The sequence below is a fragment of the Peromyscus eremicus genome, chromosome 16_21 (genome assembly GCF_949786415.1).
Source record: "Peromyscus eremicus chromosome 16_21, PerEre_H2_v1, whole genome shotgun sequence".
NCBI lineage: Eukaryota > Metazoa > Chordata > Mammalia > Rodentia > Cricetidae > Peromyscus > Peromyscus eremicus.
In genome coordinates, this window is record NC_081432.1 from 23,195,278 (window position 1) to 23,214,460 (window position 19,183).

The 19,183-nt window shown below is 49.0% G+C and overlaps 1 long non-coding RNA gene across 1 annotated transcript in view; it reads right to left on the reverse strand.

Moving 5' to 3' along the window:
- LOC131926544 (uncharacterized) overlaps positions 1-3,636 on the reverse strand; it is a 6,693-nt gene extending 3,057 nt beyond the window's left edge. The window contains exon 1 of the long non-coding RNA XR_009383511.1: positions 3,394-3,636. This is a non-coding gene — a long non-coding RNA (uncharacterized LOC131926544). The remainder of the gene's footprint in view (positions 1-3,393) is intronic.
- Positions 3,637-19,183: the final 15,547 nt, after the last annotated feature.

A 19,183-nucleotide genomic window follows, 5' to 3' on the forward strand; every position in this document is an offset into this window, starting at 1 on the left:
CAAAGGATAGCAAAGATCTTAAGATCTTCATATACGTGAGAGAGGGTTAGTATCTAAAACACATGAACTAAAAAAATCAAACATCAAGAAACAACTCAATGAAAAAATGAGGTACAGAACTAGAGAGAGTTCTCAAAAGATGAAACACAAATGGCTGAGAAACACCAAAAATGTTCAACATCCTGAACCGTCAGAGAAATGCAGATTAAAACTTGAGATTTCATCTTACATCAGTCAGAATGGCCAAGATCAATAAATGAGAGCTCATGCTGGTGAGGATGTGAGGTAAGGGGAACACTCATCCATTGCTGGTGGGAGTGCAAACTTGTACAGTCACTATGGAGAGCAGTATAGCGTCCACAGGAAGCGGGGGAGGGGGGGGGGGGTTGATCTACCTCAAGATCCAGCTTTGCCACTCTTGGGCATCTACCCAGAGGACTCTCCATCCTACGATAGACACATGTTGATCCATGTTCATTGCTGCTCTGTTCATAATAGCCAGAAATTGGAAACAGCCTAGCTGTCCATCAACTGGTGGATGGATAATGAAAATGAGGTATATTACACAATTCGAGAGTTGGGTCCCAGAGAGGCCTGTTAGTAGACTTCTGTGTGATTCATATGTACACCACAACCCAGAGCCCCTGCTCTTGGAGTTGAGAAGGAAACTAGAGCTTTTTTTGTTTTTGGTTTTGTGTTTTTGGTTTTGTTTTTTTGAGACAGAGTTTCTCCATGTAGTCCTGGCTGTCCTGGAACTTGCTCTGTAGGCTCAAACTCAGAGAGATCCTTCTGCCTCTGCCTCCCTTTATAGACAGGGATCCGGAATCAGAAACTCTGCCTGTGCTTTTGGTTCCCAAGGGGACCCTAGCCTGGAGACAGAGGGACAGAACAAACATCCCCAGCAGTCTCCAGGAGCCTAGCAGCTGCAGCTGTCCTGAGAGGGTTCTGTATCACAGTCCTGGGTCTCAGCTCCCGAGGGTAGGATTCCCAGGTGTCAAGTAGACACTCCCTAAAGACTCCTGGAGAATATTCTAGATTGCCTCAAGGGAGGCGAGGGAAGGGAAAGTGAGTTATTAGAAACAGCACACAAGCAGCAGTCTGGCAGGACTGGAAGAAAATGCAAATGGTTGCCCTAGGGGTGACTCTAACCGACCGCAGGTAAAGCCAGGCTGTCCCTTAGGAAGTTGATGTGCGTGAAGTGGAGCAGATACTCTAGGATCACCCCTTTCATACCTAAGAAAGGCCCCTGCTCTGGTGAGGTCTGACCGGGAAGAAACGTTAGCGATCCCAGCACCTTTTAGCAAGTGCAGTACCACCACCGTCCTCAGGGGGGAGCTCAAGGGTGACCATGTCTTCTGAGCACTGGAGAGCCTCAGTGAACACCTGGAGGATGGGGCACCAGGCTGCTCTCCAAGAATGGAACCATCCGTGGCTGCCGCTGAGACAGCTGTCAGGCTGTAGAGAAAGGGTCAGCATTGTCCCACGACCTGATAAGGCTCACACAGGCCTGAGCACCCTGTATGTGAGCCCTCCAAACCATTTTGAAGCACACGTCTTAATCAAGGCCCAGGCCAATGCTAGTGGGTGTCTAAGATGGCGAACCTCGTGTATCAGCCTGGCTGTTGGAGCAAATGTCGTTCTGAGGCTGAGTCTGTCATTTCGTGGTAACTAGACTCGAATGCCCAAGGCCCTGAGAACCACCCTGACTACAAAACAAAACAGGCATTGTTTATGTTTCTGTGAAGCATTTGGGAGATAGGATTAATTTTTTAATCAGTGGACTTTGAGTAAAACAGATTTCCTTGTGGTACATGCCCATAATCCCAACAGAAGTTCAAGGCTATCCTTGACTACATTTGAGTTTCAAATAAGCAACAAAACAAAACAAAAAAGCCAGATTGCCTTCCAAAATGTGGTGGCCCTCGTCCAATTAGACAATCTTAAGGCTGCGGTTTCCTGGAGGAGGAAGGATTCTGTTCTCAGATTACCTTTGAACTCAAGACTTTGGCACCAACTTTTACTAGACTTTCTGTCCTTCCCTAACTGTTCTGCAGGTTTCAGGCTCATCAGGTACCACCATGGCAGGACCCATTTCCCTCAAATAATTCAGCTGTCTGTCATTAAAGACAGGAACGATGGCATACACTTGTAATCCCAGCCCTTTGGAGGTGGGGGTAGGATGGGAAGTTCAAGAGAGTTCAAAGCCAGTGTCTCTTGGATTTGAGGGGAAGTGAGTCATCTGGGAGTGGGCTCATCACTGTCTTAACTACAATTGAGACATCACAAACCTGGCAATATCCTTCATTTGTGTTACAAATGTTAGTGTAACCTGGGGTGTGGTGGTGCACACCTGTGATCCCACACCTTGGGTGGCTGAGGCAGGAGGAAGGTGAGAGGCCAGCCTCAGCCAGTACAGGAGGACCCACGTCAGGAACAAACAAACCTTCAGTATTATTTTAGAGCAGGTGCACAGGAAGAAAGCATCCCCCAAGATGGCTCAGAGGTTAAGAGCACTGGCTGCTCTTCCAGAGGTCCTGAGTTCAATTCCCATCACTCACATGGTAGCTCATAACTATCTATAATTCAATCTGGTGCCCTCGTCTGTAGGTATGTAGGCAGAACACTGTATATGTAATAAATAAATAAATCTTAAAACAACAACAAAAAAGAAAGCATCCCCCAGCCCTCTGGTCTGGGAATCCACGCATTAATATTTTTGCTCTCCGTTCCCATGCATGGCCTTGTGGGTGTGGTACTAGAAGCCCAAGTTTATCACCAAGACCTGAGCCTGTATCTCAGCCATTCCAGTCAAGAGCTGTGACCTTTTGCTCTCTCAGCTTCCTGTGCTGCCTAGGTTTATGTCAGCTTGACACAAGCTAAAGTCATCTGAGGGGAGCTTAATTAAGAAAATGTCTCCAAGCTGGGTGGTGGCGCTCGCCTTTAATCCCACACTCAGGAAGCAGAGGCAGGCCAGTCTCTGTGAGTTTCAGGCCAGCCTGGTCTACAGAGTGAGTTCCAAGACAGCCAGGGCCACACACAGGGAAACCATCTCAAAAAAAACCCCAAAAAACAAAACAAACTCCCCCTCCAAAAAAAAAAAAGAAAAGAAAAAAGGAAGGAAGAAAGAAAAGAGAGAGAGAAAAGAAAAAGAAGAAGAGAGAAGAGGAGGAGAAGAAGAAGAAGAAGGAAAGAAGAAAGAAGAAAGGAAAGTCTCATTTAACCCAAGCTGGTCTCATTTCTCTCGTCAGCCAAGACCCTTCCACCTCACCCTCCCAAAGGCTAGGATTACCACCCTGAGCCACCACACCCATTGTTCCTTCTTATTTTACACAGAGTTTAAGGCAAATTTCAGCAGGTTAACGAGAAAAAGCAGATCTATGAAGCGGAACCAACCCAGCGGGGTACAGAATCGGACACCCTCAGGTAGCGGGGCTGGCTCAAAGCTGCTGGGAACCGCCAAGAAAGGGGAAACCGGGCCGTTACACAATTCTGCACTGTTGTCAGTGAGGTAGAGACAGCTAACGGCTGCCTGCGGAAGAACCCCAACCGGGCAGGCCCTTCTGCCCTCCGCTTCCTCCTCCACCTTCTGATTCCCACGGAATGGAAGTGTTGCTGAGTCTGATGGAGGGCCAGTCCGCCTTAAAGGGCCCCTCCCTGTCTCCAGCTGAGCCAATAGAGGAGGCTTCCGACCAGAGACCTAATCCCGAAATAAGGCTAAAACTTTGAGTTTCTAAAAGCCGTCGCGGGCAGAGAACAAACAAGCCACGGCCCTCTGCGGTTAGACTGCTTATAGCCACGCTCGCTTCCTCTCCATCCCCCATTTCCTCTCTTGACCCAGCGCGCAGGCTGCTCCGGGCATCCAGTCAGTGTCAACGCCCGCTTCGGCTCCTCCGTGCGGTTTATCCAATCCAGGGCTCAGCAAAGGTGTTTCTGAGTATTTCTTTTCATGCAAGGCTCTCCTGCCGAGCCCCCCGTCCGGGAACCCATGCCCTCAGCCTCTGGGAATTCAGAGGAAGCTTTCCAGCTCATAGGCTGGAGCAGCATGGAAATTCCAAGGGAGAAGCGGGACTTTCTGGATAAAGAAGGGACGAGGATAGGAGAGGCCGAGTACGATGAGATCTAGCCGGGTTCAGGCAGCAGGAGATGCTTGCCCTGCTTGAAGCAGAGGTTCACAGGGAGAATCCGGAGTGGATTTCAGCATCCTTCAGGAGGCCCCCATAAGCACTTGGTACAGCAGGGACCTTCAGGCATGTTCCTTGCCCCCCGGCATTCAGGGAATCTCCAAGAGTTGCCCATCTGGGATTTTTCTGAAGCAGTCTGTCACTTGAGAATTTATGTGCTTTTCTTTTTTTTTTCTTTTTTTTTTTTTTTAAATAGGATCTCACTATGTAGCTCTGGTTGGCCCGGAACTCACCTTGTAGTCCAGGCTGGCCTCAAACTCACAGAGATCTACTTGCCTCTGCCTCCTTGGAGCTAGGATGAAAGGCGGGTGCCATCCTGCTGTGCTAAACTTATATACTTAAAAACTATTTATTAGTTAGCATAAACAATGGGTTTTATGACAACATTTCAATCCATGTCTGTCACAGTCCTTAGTTCATACTTATCCTGGGAGTTTATCTTTTTATTTTATTATTTTTTATTTATTTATTTTTTTTGAGACAGAGTTTTTCTCAGTGTAGTTCTGGCACCTTTCCTGAAACTCACTCTGTAGACCAGGCTGGCCTCAAACTCACAGAGATCTGCCTGGCTCTGCCTCCCGAGTGCTGGGATTAAAGGCATGTGCCGCCGCCCGGCGGATTTGTCTTTTTAACAACGTGTCATCAAGCTGGTAATGTAGGTCAGTTGGAGCCCTGGGTTTGAACACCAGCATGGCATAAACCTGGTGGTGTATGCCAGTAATCTCAGCACTCAGGAAGTGGAGGCAGGAGGCATTCAGGGTCATCCTAGGTTAGATGGTAAGCTTGAGGCTAGTCTACATATCTTTAAAAAAAAAAAAAAAAAGGAAAGAAAGAAAAAGAGAAAGAAGGGGGGGGGGAAGCCATATCTCTGGGTAAGGTGGGATATACTCAGGACCCCAGCACTTAGGAGGCAGAGACAGGATGCTTACATGTTTGAGCTTAGCCTGAGCTTGGTAGAGAAACTGTATCTCAACAGCAATAGAAAGGATCATCTCTTAGCGACAGTGGCAGAGTCAACATGCCGATTGCTGGGCAGGGAAAGTCACTGAGGCCCAACCACTGGTTTTGTGGGAGGCCTGAAGGGCCAGGACTCAGTGCCCTATGTTGTAGGTGGGATTGGACCATGAAACTTGGTTTGGGTTCATATCAAGGTTTCCAGATTCTGCCGGGCGGTGGTGGCGCACGCCTTTAATCCCAGCACTCGGGAGGCAGAGCCAGGCGGATCTCTGTGAGTTCGAGGCCAGCCTGGTCTCCAAAGCGAGTTCCAGGAAAAGGCGCAAAGCTACACAGAGAAACCCTGTCTCGAAAAACAAAAAAAACAAAAACAAACAAGGTTTCCAGATTCCAACTGTGGTTCTCTGTACCTTGGCATCTTGGAGATGTGTGTTATGGTTTAGCTCTCAAATATCCCCCCAAAAGCTTGTGTGTTGAAGGCTTGGTACCCAATATAACAGTGTTTACAGTGGGTCTGTGGGAGCTGAGCGGATCCGTATGGCTCCAACAGCATACGTAAATTCATCCATTTATGGGATTATAGCTTAATGAACCTAACAGGACACTCACAACCTCTGAGCTTCTAAATCAGTGGTTCTCATCCTCCTAATGCTATGACCCTTTAATATAGTTCCTCATGTTGTGGTGACTCCCAACCATAAAGTTATTTTCACTGCTACTTTGGAACTGTAATTTTGCTACTGCTATGAATTGTAATATAAATATCTCTGGTTTTCAATGGTCTTTGGGGGTTGCGACCCACATGTTGAGAACCACTGTTGATAAGTAGTGTCCAGTGCCCCCGCACCCCCACAGTGGTGCGCTGTCTCCACACAGGCACAAAGCACCTTGGCCAAGCAACTGTATCCAAAACCTGGCCTGGCAGTCAAAACACTTTCCATCTTATGTCATAGTGAAAGGTAAGCCCTACAAGTGCTGGTGTTTGTTACATCTGGTTATCCTTCAAACCACTAGAACACATCCCCCTGTCACGTGGGGGAGGCTGAGAGGAAGGGGTAAAGGAGAGGGAAGAGGTCCTGGTGGCTGAGAGCTGTGAGAACCACACCCAGCGCCTCTTATAACTGTGAATAATTTAATTCACAGTGTCTCCAATCTTTGTGGGAGGACATAGATTTCAAACGGTAAAGGAAGCCGTCCCCAAGGTCACAGTGCTAGAAAGTGGTAGTTATCTGGCCTCGCCACTGAGGGATGACAAAGCCTGGCTTTCTGTTTTTGTTTTTTGTTTGTTTGTTTTTTGAGACAGGGTTTCTCTGTTGTAGCCCTGGCTCTCCTGGAACTCACTTCGTAGACCAGGCTGACCTCGAACTCACAGAGATCCGCCTGCCTCTGCCTCCCGAGTGCTGGGATTAAAGGCGTGCGCCACCACTGCCCGGCTAAGCCCAGCTTTCGTCAGCCAGGAGCATCTCCCCTAGAAACCTACAAACCAAAGGCCCGACAGCGGAGGCAGGAAGAGGGCTGGTTCTATGATCAGCCAGGTTTGAGGGGAAAGGACTTTCCTCAAAGGTCTTTCCTCGGGTGAGGTGGGTGGTCTCCACTGTGAGTCTGTCTCCTTTGCGTTCTAGGGACACTCACACCAGTCAATGGAGGCCCTCATGGATACCCTTGGAGAGAAAAGAGGAAGCCACTTTCAAACTCTGTGGAAACTTCTCTGAGAACTGTTGGGTACAGGATGTGTCAGGATGTTCAGGAGGTTGTGACGACTGCACCATGCTGACTTCAATGTCTTCCAGTCCCTCCAGCTGCGGATGCCATGCTGAGAACCTCAACCTTCCCGGGCCTGGGATCTGAGGGGCAGGAGCGAGCAGGGAGCAGAGGTCCTGAAGCATGACGCCCAGTGCAGTGTCACAGAGAGGCTGTGTTCATCCCCCAGCTAGGTGGCTGTCCTAGTCAGGGTTACCACTCCTGTGATGAAACACCATGACCAAACTACCTTGGGGAGGAAAGGGATGATCTAGCTTCTACTTCCACATTCGTAATCCGTCACTGAAGGAGGCAGGGCAGGGAACCTGGAGGCAGGAGCTGGTGCGGAGGCTTACTGGCTTGCTCGGCTTGCTTTCTCCTGGAACCCAGGACCACCAGCCTAGGGATGGCACCACCCACAGTGGGCTGGGCTCTTCCCCCATCAATCACTAATTAAGAAAATGCTCTACAGGCTTGCCTACAGCCCAGTCTTATGGAGGCATTTTCTCAATTGGAGTTTTCTCCTCCAAGGCCTGTCTTGCACAAGGAAGACTCTCCTCCAGTCTGTCGACCTGTGGCCACTGCATGGGTTCTCTGGCCTTTTGGTAGGCCCAGACATCTTCGAGGATTTTATAAAACTGTCCACCCTTGCCTGAGGAAAGAAAAGCAAATGCCCCTAGTCTTTCGGTTGCCTCTGAAAACTATTTCAGAGAAATTCATGGGATTTTCCACAGCTCTGTCAGGAAGCCCTGGAGGCCCTTGTGCTCATGATAACCCCCCTGCTAGCCCTCCTGGAAGCCCCTATTTCTGAGTCACCCAGTGTGGAGCTGTAGCAATAAGAAGCCCTTGAGTGCTTGAAACTCCGCACTGAGAGGCGCTGTGAGCACAAAGTGTCTTTGGAAGCTTAGAGCGGAAAGAGGATTGGAGCTTGGAAGCAGCTCGATGCACAGCCCTGGGTTTAACCCCCCCAGTGTCAAAGAAAAAGGAAGGGCTGAGCTTGAGGTGCATGCCGAACACCCCAACATTGGGAGGCAGAAGCCGGAGGACCGTCACAAGTTGGGGGACAGCCTGAGCTGCACAGCAAGATTTTATCTCTACAAAAACAAAATAGAACCATTAAAAAAAATGGTTATATGATGGTGCAAAACTATAATTCTGGTGCTTCCAAGGTGAAGGCAAGAGCATCGGGAGTTTAAGGTCATCCTCTACTATGAGCAAGGCCAGCCTGGGCTACATGAGACTCTGTCTTTTTAAAAAGGGAGGGGGCAATAAAATGTCTAATGATTTTGATTGAGACATTATAAGTTGACTTGCAGTTGATATTTCCTATTAAAATTTGGGGGGCATCGTGGCACGTGGTTGGCTGTGCCATCCCTGAGCCTTGGCTGTGCGCCGACCAATGGCTCTTCGCTGTCTCTCACTATCACCCTTCTCTCATCAACAGGACATGGGCTGAGGAAGGAAGTGGAGGTCCTGGGTCCCCACTGGGGCTCCGTTAAAACCCTCTGTCAGCTCCTCTGGTGCCTGCTCACCTGCCTCTCTGGGCAGGCAGACCCCCACCCACCCAGACACAGTCCCCTCATGGCGCTTTGCAGGACAGATGAGGGAATGGGGGCTGAGTGCTGAGAGGAGACAGCATGTCACAGCCTTGCAGCTGGGGCTGGGGCTGGGGCAGGGCCGGGGCCCGGGAGGGACTGGGGCAAGTCACCTTCTGAAAGCCTCTTCCCACTCTTACATCGGGGAGAGAGTCCCAGTGGTGCTGAGACCAGAGGGACCTGGGGGTCCGTAGCCTGCGGCAGGCTACTGGGCTTCTGCTGTGAGGACACCTCTTCCGGGTAGTCTGGTGCAACTATGACCGACCCCACTTCCCTTCCAGTTTCAGAGAAGCTGAACGGACACACACACACACACACACACACACACACACACACACACACACGCACACACGTCACTGTGGTTTGGCTCTTATTAAAATCCTGACTAGGGCCAGGCAGTGGTGGCTGAGCACCCCTTTAACCCCAGCACTGAGGAGGCAGAGGCAGGTGGATCTCTGAGTTCGAGGCCAGCCTGGTCTACAGAGTGAGTTCCAGGACAGCCTGGGCTACCCAGAGAAACTCTGTCTTGACACCACCCGCCCCCAAAAGAAAAAAAAAAAAGAAAAAAAAACCCCACCTGACTAAGGACTTGGATCGGGAAGAGGCTGGAGTCTTAGGGGCCAGGCTAACATGAGTCCGTTGGATCCACATTTCCCAGTCCCCATCCCCCAAGTCCACACTAGTGACCAGTTGGTGAGAACTAGCAATGTTACGACAAGGGAACATGACCTCTCCGCCCAGAAACGTAACCAAGGCTTTATCTATTTATTGTTTACATTTTTGATTATGTTTTGTTTATTTGAGTAATAAATGTATTTGAAAACAGTGTCCCAGAGTGAAAAAAACTCCCATGTCCGTGCCACAGAAAGTGTGTGCCACAGAAAGTGTGTGCCACAGAAAGTATGTGCCACAGAAAGTGTGTGCCACAGAAAGTGTGTGCCACAGAATGTGTGTGCCACAGAAAGTGTGTGCCACAGAAAGTGTGTGCCACAGAAAGTGTGTGCCACAGAATGTGTGTGCCACAGAAAGCGTGTGCCACAGAATGTGTGTGCAGATCAGAGGGTGACTTGTAGGGCTTGATTCTCTCCTTCCACCATGTGGGTTCTGGGGATTGAACTCGGGTATTCAAACTTGGCAGCAAGTGCCTGTACCTGCCTAGCCATCACACTAGCCCAAGGCTTAAGAAAGCAAAATAGATAGTCATGAGTCATAGGAGATGTTTGAGCTTCAAGCCTGAGGTTACAACTTACATAAAACTGTCAGACGTCAGAGCCAGGAACTGGCTGCACCAGAGAACAAGGCTCTCAGATACCAGCTTTACTTCTGGGACCCGGGAACTCTTTCAGCCCCTGAAGAAGGCTCAGGTGTCAGGTGAATGTTCTACCCTAGAGCAGACACTGTTTCCCAAAGACTGCAAAACCCTGTGCATGCAGGAGAAAGGCAGTGCTGGAGAAGTGGAATGGAGACCCCATGACCCTCTGAGAGCCTGGCTCGTGGTGCAGCTAGGATCCCAGGAGCCGGGTCTTTCCTCTTCCTTACGGAGGTGGGATGGAGGTGGTGGTAGCCCACGCTTCCAGTTCCATGACACACTGGAGAAACTAAATGGTAGGAATAAACACAGGACACAGAGGCCCCAGCTCCTCCCCGGTTCTTATCCTCCTCCAACCTTTTGATCCTGTGCCAGACCAGTGGTTCCTCCTGCATGTAAGGCTCTCCTCCTCCTGCAGAGGAAGGCTCAGAATTGATTTTTGCTTGAGATCAAACCCAAGGAGGCTGGGGGTGTAGCTCTGAGGATAAGGTGCTTGTCCTGCATGCAGGAAACCCTGAGTTCTATCCCCAGCACTGCATAAACTGAGTGTGGTCATGCATATCAGTCATCCCAGCACTGAGGAACTGGAGGCAGGAGGTCAAGAGTTCAAGGTCATCCTGTACAACATAGGCATTTGGAGGAGAGCCTGGACTCTATCAGATCCGGTCTTCACAAAACAACCAACCCAAAAACCCCAAAGCAAGCCCCAGGCCTCATGTGTACACGGCATTTATGTATTTGTTTGATGTGTAGATTGCATCTATGTGGTAGCGTACATGTGCATGACATGCATGTGGACAATATTTATTTGTTTGATGTGTAGATGTGCATCTGTGTGGTAGTGCACATATGTGTCACGGCATGCATGTGGAGGTCAGAGGACAATTTGCTGGAACTGGTTCTTTCTCCTGCCACATGGCTTCCGGGGATTGAGCTCAGGTCACCAGACTTTTCCCCACTGTGCCATCTCAGCAACCCAGACTCAGAGTTTTAACAAGAATCAAAAACCACAGTGACCTCAGAATATCCACCTTTGCTGAATCTAACAGGAAAGTGGGCCAGTGGCTGGCGTGGGCACCAGGAAGTGGTGTCCCCTCAGAAGGACAGACACCTCCCAGGACTCCTCTCGGCCTTTCCTAGAAGGGCTGCTGGGAACACAAGGAACCTGCTAGAAATAATGGATGATGTTTCACAAGCTCCCAACTGCCTCTACCTACAAATAAACGGGGAAATTGGGGCTTGGTCCCTTCTCAGAGCTGGGCTGGCCCACATCCCCGAAGGGCTCCGGTGTGATCAGGGATGCCAAGGTTCCTGGATGCACTTTTCCAGGGGTCTGTGCCTAGAGGCTCAGGGTGTTCTCAATATCCATCTTATCTAAGCTGTCGCCCTTCAGGGAGGGAGGCAGAACTTCCTTGTTGAGGTCTGGGGTCCGGTCCTAGGGTACCTGTTATGGGAAGAACCTGGGGGAGCCCTTGGGATTGTGGCCAGGAGAGTTCTGCTCTCTCTGGGGCGCCAATGCTTTCTGATAAAGTCAGCTCCGCCCAGCTTCTGTTTTCTGTATTGCTTCTTTGCCTTTTCTTTTCATTATTCACTTTTATTTGTTTTTCGCCATCAAAGGGAAACCAGCTCTTTCTTCCTGCCTACAAGGCGCTGTTTTGTTTTTGTCTTGATTTTTATTGTTGTTTGCGGTGCCGGGGTAGAAGCAGGATGTTATGCTCGGCAGTCACTGATCTGGGTTTTAATTTGATAATTTACCAGTTTAGGGCAACAGACTAATTGCTGGAGAGCTTGTTTCCTTAAATTCTTAGGAAAACCCCCTGGATCTTTGTATAATTCATGCTTCTGTCTCAGACAGTTTCTAAACAAACGTCTGTTCCTGCCCTGCCCTTACCAGCATCAGTGAGTTGGGGAGTACAGACTTGTATTCTGGTGCTCTTGGTCCATGAAATCCTCCTGGCTAATAATACCTTTGAAATACAAGCCAGAGATGAACTAGACATTGCTTTTCAAGATTTATTTATTATGTATACACTCTTCTTCCTGCAGGCCAGAAGAGGGCGTCAGATCTCATTACAGATGGTTGTGAACTACCATGTGGTTGCTGGGAATTGAACTCAGGACCTCTGGGAGAGCAGCCAGTGCTCTTAACCTCTGAGCCATCTCTCCAGCCTAAATTTTATTTTTTTTTTCAAGATTTATTTATTATGGACATTGCTTTTCAAACCACATCCCCATCCCAGGGAAGCTCAGGGATATCCATCCCCTGCCTTCTTGAAACTGTCATGGACGCTGGACTTGGTGCTCACACCTGTCATCCTAACCCTTGGGAGGCTGAGGCAGGAGGATGACCACTGGTTTGAGGCCAGCCTAGGCTATATAGAGCTCTAGATCAGTCTAGGCTACAAGGGAGACCCCATGTCAAAAAATTTAAATAAGAAAAGGAAGGAAGGAAGGAAGGAAGGAAGGAAGGAAGGAAGGAAGGAAGGAAGGAAAAAAAGAGAATCCAAACCTACCACTGGAAAAAAAATGGAAAGTCATTTAAAATATTAATGTATGGTGATTTTTTTTTTTTTTGAGACAGGATTCCTACCCCAGAATGGCGTCAAACTCTATGCAGCCAAGGACTGTTACTATCTTGTCCTGGTTGGGTTCATTTTCTCCACTGACTAAAAATTTATAAGATTATAAGGCAGAGAAAAAAATCTCAGACACAGCAGGTGGCAACAGCTGACAAACTTTATTACAAATGTAGAAACATACACTCACTCACACTCATGCATACACACACACACACACACACACACACACACACAGAGCAAAGCACCCCTGAGAAAGACTCCCTGCAGAGCAGAGAGGGGCCTGAAATACACTCCCCAACAAAGGTCCAAGAGTCTTAAGTGTTCTTGGTGACTGGGATGGGTATCCTTCCCTGATATGAGTTTGGTCCACTGAGACTAAGGGAAGCTGACAGGCTCACAACTTCAGGGGACATGTTCAGAACTGGCCTTCCTTATGTCCAGGCCACCCTGGACTGGTCAGCCAGACGAGGCCTGCTGATGGGAAAACAAGCTCCCAGGCCTTTGTCTCAGGTCAGACGGTGAGGGAGAAGCCAGGGTTCCCACCTTTACTACCCGTGTCCTTTGTCCCCATCTGTCATCCTGTCAGGGATCTATCAAGCACCTGGTTCCCCAGGATGACCATGAACTTGGATCATCCCCACCCATGTCCCCATTTCTGGGATCACAGACCTGCACCACCACAGCAAGTTTTCTATCAGACTTTGAATTGAGTTTTTCTTTTTGAAACAGTCTCATGTAGCCCAGGGTGACCTGACCTAAAACTCACCATGTAGCTGGGACTGGCTTTGAAGTCCTAACTTCCTTAAAAATTCTTTTTAGATTTGTTTATTTGATATGTACAAATGTCCTGCCTGGATGTATGCATGTGTACTGCCATGTGTGTACCTGGTGCCCAGGGAGGCCAGAAGAGGGTGTCGGCTGTCCACGGAACCAGAGTTACAAATGGTCATGAGGTGCATAGGATGTGGGTGCTGGGAACTGAACCCTGGTCCTCTGCCAGAGCGGACTGTAGATGGCTGGGCCATCTCTCCAGCCCGGGTTTTTAACTTTTAGATTCTTATCTATTTCAGCAGAAAATTTCTGCCATCTCCTTTTACACGGATAGCAACTCATCCTTGGTGAAGTTCACGTGAAGAGACCCTTCCAAAGACACACGTGTTGGTCGTCACACACTGGATAAGGGAAAGCAGGTGATGTTCGCTTCCGATGTGTCTTTGACTTTGCATGGAATGGGTGACCGAGCGTATAGCCTCTGTCACAACTCCCAAATAAGGAGTTAGAGTCACCTCGGAGATTTCTTAGGAACAGAGAACAGCTTAGGCTGACTCTTTCTTGGACTCGTGGGCTGATGACGAGGCCCAGCAGCTCCAGGGATTTAGTTTTCGCCCGTTTCGTGTTTCATCATCGTATAGTTCAATGAAAACTTTCTGTTCCTGTTCCTGCTTAATAAAAATAGCAAGAGAAGCGTACACGGGATTAGGAGAGGAGAAGTTCTGAACAGTAAATTCCATTCCACCCACCACAACTTAGACGATAGTGATCAGAGGGCCACTCCCAGGGACCTTTTCCTTCTGGCCTTGTGTCCTTCCTGGACTTCGAGGGCTCTGCTGGGTGTGTGGTCTAGGCAGGACTCTGGCTCCCGGCAGCGCTGCTCACCAAGTACCACCAGCTTGTACGTGCAGACGCGACTGAAGGGGGCTTGGATGCAGCTGCTGGAAACAGTGGGAGTTTGTCGTCTCAGGTCCATCTGTTTTCCAGACCCTAAGCCTAACCGTCAGCCTCCAACCCCCCTCCCTGCCTCCGGTTCTAGGAGACAAAGGACTACATAAGCTTCAAAGAGCTCACAGTCCGCCTAAGGAGAAAAGATGAATCACGTAAAAGCCATTTCCTTCTCTGTGCGCTGGGGATTCTAATCCGAGCATCGCACCAGATGCCCTGAACTGCAGAGAGCTTGAAACCAGAGTGTCCTGGTTCATGTCAGAACCGTCGTCTGTATGCAGGGCAGTGTGCCGATGAGACGGACCAGCATTCAGATCTGAATGTCAGTATAATAACCAGCTCCAACTGCTACTATGTAACTGGTGTTTACTAGTGCCTGGGCTCAAGTGTTTTATAGGGTTTGATACCATCAATCCACTCTATTATACCCAGTAGATGTTCGTTTGTTTGTTTATTGAGACAGGGTCTCGCTGTGTACCTCTGGCTGTCCTGGAACTCACTCTGTAGACCAGGCTGGCCTCAAACTAACAGAGATCCACCTGCCTCTGCCTCCCGAATGCTGAGATTAAAGGCATGTACCGCTGCACCCAGCCTATTTGTTTATTTAAAAAATTATTTTCGCCAGGTGGTGGTACATGCCTTTAATCCCAGCACTCAGGAGGCAGAGCCAGGTAGATCTCTGTGAGTTCAAGGCCAGCCTGGTCTACAGAGCAAGATCCAGGACAGGCACCAAAACTACACAGAGAAACCCTGTCTCGAAAACAAACAAACACAAATTATTTTTCATTTATATGTTTGTGTTTGTGTGTTTGCATGCACGAACACATGAAGATTCCATGAAGATCCTAAGGAATGGAAGTTACAGGCTGCTGTAAGCTACCATGTGGTTGCTGGGAATTGACCTGGGGAACTCTGGAGGAGCAGCCAGTGCTCTTAGCTGCCAAACCAACTCTCCAGCCCTGTTATTATTTATTATTCTGTCCATTTTCCATATTAGAAATGGGGACATAGGGAGATCAGGGAAATCGAGATCTGAGGTTTTTGTTTTTGTTTTTTTGGTTTTTCGAGACAAGATTTCTCTGTGTAGTTTTGGTGCCTGTCCTGGATCTTGCTCTGTAGCCCAGGCTGGTCTCGAACTCACAGAGATCCACCTGGCTCTGCCTCCCGAGTGCTGGCATTAAAGGTGTGCGCCACCGCCACCCAGCTGAGTTCTGAGGTTTTTAAAGCAAGGTGGCGGCCACTAGGATGACTCAGCAAGTAAAAATGCTTGCAGCCTGATGGTCTGAGTTTGATTCCTGGGACCCACGTGACGGAAAGAGAGAGCCAACTCCTTTACCCTCCAATCATGTGCCTCATTGTGTGTGTATCCGCGAATACACATAAGTCAATATAATAAACGTTGGTCTCAGTGGCCTGCCTGCAAACCCAAGGTGTGTGTGTATATATATATATATATATATATATATATATATATATATATATATATATTTAAGAAGGAAGGGTTTCCTTTGGCTTGCAGTCTGCAGGAATACAGTCCACACCGGGGAGGCATGTGGCAGGCAGCTCCATGGTGTCAGCAGCGTCCCTGAGATTCCTCACGTTACACTTGTCGGAACTGCCCCAGACCCAAGGCTTTAGTCACTGCACAGAGGTCAGGGTCAGTCAGCGCTTACCTCTCACCCACTTCCATTGTCCTGGTCGAGACTGTCGTCATTCTCTCCTACAGAGTGTGTCTTCAGGAAGGCGGAGAAGGCAGGACTCTGACCATCCTACCGTCACGGGTGCTCATAGGTAATTCCAGCACCTGCACTAGGGATCACCTAGAAGGTACTCAAAAGGCTTCCCAGATGGATCAAATGCAGGGAAGGAAGTAGAAGCTTCCTTTTCACAAACACCCCCTACTCCCTGGGTCTGCCAGTCAATGGCCAGCGAGTATAAACTAATTGTCTCACGTCCCCACCCCCCCACTTCCAGCTTCTCTATAAACAAAATAAGGAGTCTCCCCGTTCCTCAAAGAGTGAAACATAACCCCAGTACTTCAGAGGTGGAGGCTGGAGGGTCAGAAGTTCAAAGCCATCCTCAGCTATGTAGTTGGAGACCAGCTTGTGATACTTGAGACTCTATTTCAAGGAAAGAGCTGGAGAGATGGCTCAGTGGTTAAGAGCACTGACTGTTCTTCCAGATGTCCAGAGTTCAATTCCCAGCAACCACATGGTAGCTCACAACCATCTGTAATGGAATCTGATTCCCTCTTCTAGAAGTGCTTGTGTGCTTGAAGATAAGACAGGTCACTCATATACATAAAATAAATATTAGAAAGAAAAAAAAAAAGAAAGAAAGAAAAGGAAAGAGCCAAAAAAAAAAAAAAAGCCCGGCAGTGGTGGCATATGCCTTTAATCCCAGCACTCGGAGGGGAGGTAGAGGTGGGCAGATCTTTGTGAGTTCAAGGCCACGCTGGTCTACAGATTGAGTTCCAGGATGGCCAGGGTTACACATAGAAACCCTGTCTTGAAAAACCAAAAAAAGAGCCAGGCAGTGATGGTGTACACCTTTAACCCCAGCACTCGGGAGTCAGAGGCAGGAGGATCTCTGTGAGTTTGAGGCCAGCTTGGTCTACAGAGCAAGATCCAGCAAAGGCACAAAGCTACACAGAGAAACCTAAAACTAAATCGCAAAACTAAAAACAAACAAACAAACAAACCCCCCCCCAAAAAAAAAACAAAGGAAGAAAAAGAAATACAGAAGTTCCAGTTGTGGGTATATGCCTGAGAGAGAGAGAAAAATAGCGTCTGTCCAAACAAAACCACACGTGGCAAGTCCACAGCAATATTACCTGTAGATGATGTCCGTCAGCGGATGAGTGGATGAAACCACGTGGTTCAGGTATATGATGGGCTATTTGCCCATCAAGAAAGAACTAAGTGCCTAACACAAGCTACACACAGAGACCCTCAAAAACAGCATGTCAGGGCCAGCGAGATGCTGCAGCTCTGGTAAAAGCACTTCCTGAGCTAACCTGCTGTTGATCGCTGGGACCCACATAACGCTAGAAGGAGAGAACCGTTGTCTGCAGGGATCCCAGTATTTGTGGCCCCACAAGTTGAAGGGAAAGTTAAGAGGAGACTTGTTCAGTCCAACATCTCAGGGTTTCATGCCTGACTCTCCTCTGCCACTGTCTCCCCCCCCCCCCGACTCCCCACCCCCGCTGTATAGACCAGGGTGGCCTCAAACTCATAGAAGTCCAGCTGCCTCTGTTTCCAGCTGCCTCTGTTTCCTGCGTGAGTGTTGGGATTAAAGGCATAGCCGCTGCACCCATATTCAGTACATATCCAGGGTGGCCTTGAACTCCTGATCCTCTTGTCTCCTGGAAGGTGTTAGAATTTCAGGCATATATTCTAATGCCTGGTCTTCCTCTGCCACCACCATTTTTCTACACAGCACTATCACCGTCTGTCTGAGTCATTCATTCCAGTATTTGTAGGATACCCACAAACACTGGGTCACCGTTCCAGGTCCTGGGGCTCAGCGGTGAGCACCCCAGCCCTGATCTTTTGTCCTCTTAATTTGTGACTGTCTCACCTAGGAGTGGCCCATCTGCCCCTCCAGGAGCCTCCACACTCTTGTTCACACCCCCAGAGTTTGCCTCAATCTTTGTTTACTGGTTGGATTTTATCCCTTGGCCATTGTCTGATAGAAAGGTGTGGTCTCGGGCTGTCACCCACAGCCCCAAGCCTGACAATGGGACTCAGTCCTCCGTGATGAGGTCAAACCTGGATCTAGGGAAGGCTGACAGTATCTTGTGCTGGGACAGGCGTTCTTTCCTCTATCTCCGCCAAGGACCTTGCTTTGTGCCTTTTACGTGTTCACCCACCAGGGCTTCCAAGGTCTCTTGAGTGCCTCTTCGATACGTGACTTCTGAGAACTGGGACTTGCGGGAGAACTGTGGAATCGCCATTTTCGAGGTTACCAGTTGAAGCTAGAGACTTCCTGCTACGGTTGGGGAAACTGAGGCGTAGACTGGGATAAGGATACATCCATGAGAATGGGCAGATTCTAGATGAACTCCTCAGACTGTAGAAGCAAATTGCAAGTTCAATTGTGCATCTATATTATAAACTATGTTATAAACACTGTGAAGAGTTGGATGGTTTTGGACAGTGTTCCCAGTGCGTTGTCTTTTGCTAGTGCTGGGGTCTAACTGGCCTGGTACCTGGAGGACAGGTACTGTAGCACTGAGCTCTCCACACTACTGTCCTATGGGAGCTCAATATCACACTGAGGGACAGGGACTCTGGTGACAAGCTCATGATGGGACTCTGTGAGGTGCCAGGTCTGCAGACGCTGCTTAAACCCCATTTGCTGGCTGTGCCCGGGCCACAGAATGAAGGAGAGAGAGAAAATGAAGTAGATGAAGGGATTAAGGATTAACTCACAGCCTGCGGTGGTGGCACAGGCCTTTAATCCCGGCACTCAGATCTCGGTGAGTTCGAGGCCAGCCAGGGCTACACAGAGAAGCCCTGTCTAGAAAAACAAACAAACAAAACAAAACAACAACAACAAGAAGAAGGAATTAAATTACACCCTACTCATGTTTGGTAACACTGCTTTTGTGTTTTTATTTGTTTGTGGTGCTAAGATCGAATCAATTTCCTCTTTTAACACAGGCAAGTGTAACAAGCTGCGCTCCGAAGCTGCCAGACTGCTTTAAAACACAAGTCCCAAACACAAGAAATAAATCCCAGCCCGCAGAGGAGTGGGACCTTGGATCTGTTGCCTGACTTCCCCCCCCCACCTCCCCCCCCCCCACCGGAGGTTGGGTGAGCCTTGAGACATAATCTCTGAGCCCCTCTGTTGGATCAGAGGGTCAGCTGACGGGAAGACAGTCCTATTGTATGTAAAAGACTCTTCATTAAGCTTTCTCTATTCCAACTGTGCCAAGTGGCAGGCAACTTAAGGTCTCCCGGGGAAGAGAATCTCCGCAGATCTTCCTCCTGTCAGCGCGACCCAGGAAGGCCAGGCACAGGGCTCAGAGACAGGTGAGTGGCCGGAGGCATGAACTGTCCTGTCTTTTCTGAATGTCACCTGGTGATTCTCCTGGGGGTGGTG